Below are 3486 nucleotides of genomic sequence, written 5' to 3'. Positions count from 1 at the left end.
TTGCCATGATATGCAATGTTGCGATTGCCTAAACATAGGGCACCATGCTCGTGACTGTGGAGCACCGAAACGACCCATCACTTAAGTCCTTTTCATCGGGACTGACCCTACACATAAGATGAGTTATAACGTAGAACGATTTAAGAAGCAATTTTCAAGGTGGAGTAACGAGGAAGGCACTCGTGTCCACATAACACTGGCTAAACACCGAAATCCCGTCACCAAAGCTAGTACTAGCCAGTCCTGCCACCAATGCGGGGAGATAGGGCACTTCAAGAAGGATTGCCCCATAGCAAAGAACTCTGGTGCAGATGGGAGAATTCTCAGGATCACAGCTGCAGGAGAGCCTACTCCGGAACCACGTTAAATGTAATTTAGGCGTTTCGTTGTAATAGACTTATAAACTATCCAGAACTAGTGCAACTAGAGTCTTACCTTTTGCAAGATCCTGTCTGTATAGGGATTCTCGTGCTGCGTATACTTGTCTTTTGTAGTATACCTTATTTCGCAGCAATGGTCTAGTTGTAAGTCTAAAGTATTGTAACCCTATTGATAGTTGCACGGTTGTGTTTTGTCTATAAACGTCTTATGTTCAAATCTAATGTCTTTAAGTTTCAGTATGATTCTGACATTGTCATACAACTCGCTTCAATTTGATCCTCACGAAAACAGCTTCATATGTACATCTCTTTCTTCTAGATCACTTTTCCAGCGAAACCGTCACATCAGAACACCGAAGTACTCATGCCAGGAGTACCTCTTAGTTATTTTTTTCTTTCTGAAGAAGAAATCCCCGAATTACTCATGCCAGGAGTACCTCTTAGTTATTTTTCTTTCTGAAGAAATCCCCGAAGTACCACTCGTGCAGTATGTCAAGTTTAATCCAAGGATTCATGCGATTGATCTATCACTGAAGAAGGTATACGTAAGAGTGATATATAATCAAGCTTCTACAGGTTTAGAATTGATGATTCCATTTTAACTTCTTTTTCCCCAATGGGATGTGAGCTTAAAGAAGAATCAGTTATTCGACTACCTTTTCAACCTTAATTATATGCGACTCGTATACTCAAAATTGTGATTGTGAAACCATGTATGAATTCTAATATGAACTTCAGGACGGAGAATTACTTAAGCCTACGAGTAATCACGTCGTCATGTGAACAAACTTAGAACCCAGTACGACTCCCATAAACAGATCACCCTATAGTTTAAACACCTACGGAGATACAAGAACAGTCCGGACAACTTAGCGAACTACACAGAAATAGAATTAGAAGACTAGGTTTCTCACCCTAGAGAACCCCGGTCATATTCTTCCAGAGATCGATGGATCGCATATTATGTACCTCGGTTATCGAGGACTCCATCAAGATTTTCATTAGAAATCATTATCTCTGCCTTGCGTAGACAAGATGGTTGAGAAAACGCAAGGAAAGAATTACTTTCAGAAATGGATCTGAGATCCGAATATCACCAGTTCAAGTGTTACAGAAAGATGCCCGGAAGACTATCTCCCGAACTCGATGCAGACACTTCAAGTCCATAGTGATACCTTTCGGATAGGACCAATACGCCCATAGCTTTCATGAGCTAAACGAGTAGGGTACGTTTTTCTTACTTGGATCAGTTCGTCATTTCTACATGTAATGACTTACTTATCTACCCTCGTAGTAGAAAGAAAACCAATGGAAACATTACCTTTAGAGGAAATTTTCGAGATGTTCTCAAAGCACGAGTTTTGAAATTGAAGAGTCAAATTTCTATGACACACTGTTAGTGATGTGGGAAATTGTGAGTACTCTTTCAACTTGTCAAAACCGTTGAACTTTTGTCAACACCAGAGATGCCGACAGTCATTCGCCAAATTCTAGGTCTTACCGACCTACCGACTTAGTTCATTCAGAACTCCTCGCAAATTACAGAAACTCGTATGACTTTGACCCAGTAAGAGGTGGCCTTTGACTGGGAAGTTAAGCAAGAAAAGGAATCTTTGGAATTCCAAGTGAGTGACCAAGCTCTTTAGGTTAACTCACTCTGAGAATGGCTTACTACGCTTCGTAAGGCATGGAAAGCTAAATCCAAGATAGACAGGACCTCCGAGGTTCTTATCAGAATCGGTCCTGCGCCTCGCAAAGACTAGACCTACTCCACGAACTCAGTAACGTACATCCTACTCTTCGCATCTCGATCGTGAAACCATACCTTTCCGTTAGGACTCTTGTAAGTCCACTCGTCGAGATCCTCGCCTTCGTATTAGAACCGTAGTGACCCTCGACCGAGAGGTCAAGCGGACGAAGCAACGCCATCGTCAGTTAGTGAAGGTTCGTTGGAATGCCAACCGAGAACCCGATTTCACTTAGGTACGCTAGAACCAATAGATTAGGAAGTTTCCTCCTCACGACTCGATCATTCGTGCATACTTCCTTGCATAAATTCTAATTTCGGGATGAAATTCCCTTCAACAGGGGGATGATGTGACAACCCGAAATTTCCATTCTAAACAAACCATTTGAAGCCAATAGAAGTAGAACAGTTACAGTGAAAACTCAGATTTCGAGTATAAGTTTGGCAGTTTTCAGGATTTTACACTTAAGGAGATATTAGGAGAGTGGATGCACTACGGTTTTGTGCAACATTGTTATTCCAAGACTCTAGGACATTAGATTTCGTTCCAGGAATAAAAATATTTTCTGCCAAAAATATCTTAAGACTATAAATAGAATTCTGAACCAAACCGGTTCATTTGTTGAATTCCATTTAGAGAAAAGTCAATATTCTCTCTCACGGATCTTCGGGTTTTCATCCCAAATCGTGAGTATACTTCTCTAGTTGTTTTATAATACTTGTTATAAGCTTAATAACATGGATTACATGTCAAATATGTGAGATCCGGGAGTTTACCGCCCAAGAACGTTCTTGGGGAGTAAACTCCATTTTAAGGTCCTAAAGGGTTCCAATGACCCTCAAAGCTTTAGAACTCGAACTAGAAGCCTCCAATTCATGCTTTAGACCACAAAACAATTAGGAACCATGGCTAGAAGTGAGTTCACGGCCAAGGAGCTTCTTAGGCCGTGAACTCCAAGTCTTAAGTGCCAAAATGCTTTGAAACACTTCCTAAGGCTTAGACTTAAATTAGGACATGTACCCTAAAGTGTTTATAGCCTAGCAAACATAAGAAATCACAAGGAAAAAGGAGTTTACGGCCAAGACAAACTCTTGGGCCGTAAACACCCATAAAGGGGTCAAATGACACCCTAACTCCTTCCTTAAGCCAAAAGAAAAATTAGGACAAGTAACTTAGTGTGTTTGGGGCTAGCAAACACCACTAAAACACCAAGAAAAGAGAGTTTACGGCCCAAGATATTTTAGGGCCGCGAACTCCATTATATGGTGCCAAATGGTGCCATAATTCCTCGTAAAGCCTTAAACAATTGCCTAGAACATATCCTATGTGAGTATGGTACTTGAAAGCATCTTAAACAC

This window comes from Lactuca saligna, chromosome 3 (assembly GCF_052625555.1).
Source record: "Lactuca saligna cultivar CGN05327 chromosome 3, ASM5262555v1, whole genome shotgun sequence".
Taxonomy (NCBI): Eukaryota; Viridiplantae; Streptophyta; class Magnoliopsida; order Asterales; family Asteraceae; genus Lactuca; species Lactuca saligna.
The sequence above is the reverse complement of the archived record's forward strand: the minus strand, read 5'-3'. Positions refer to the sequence as shown.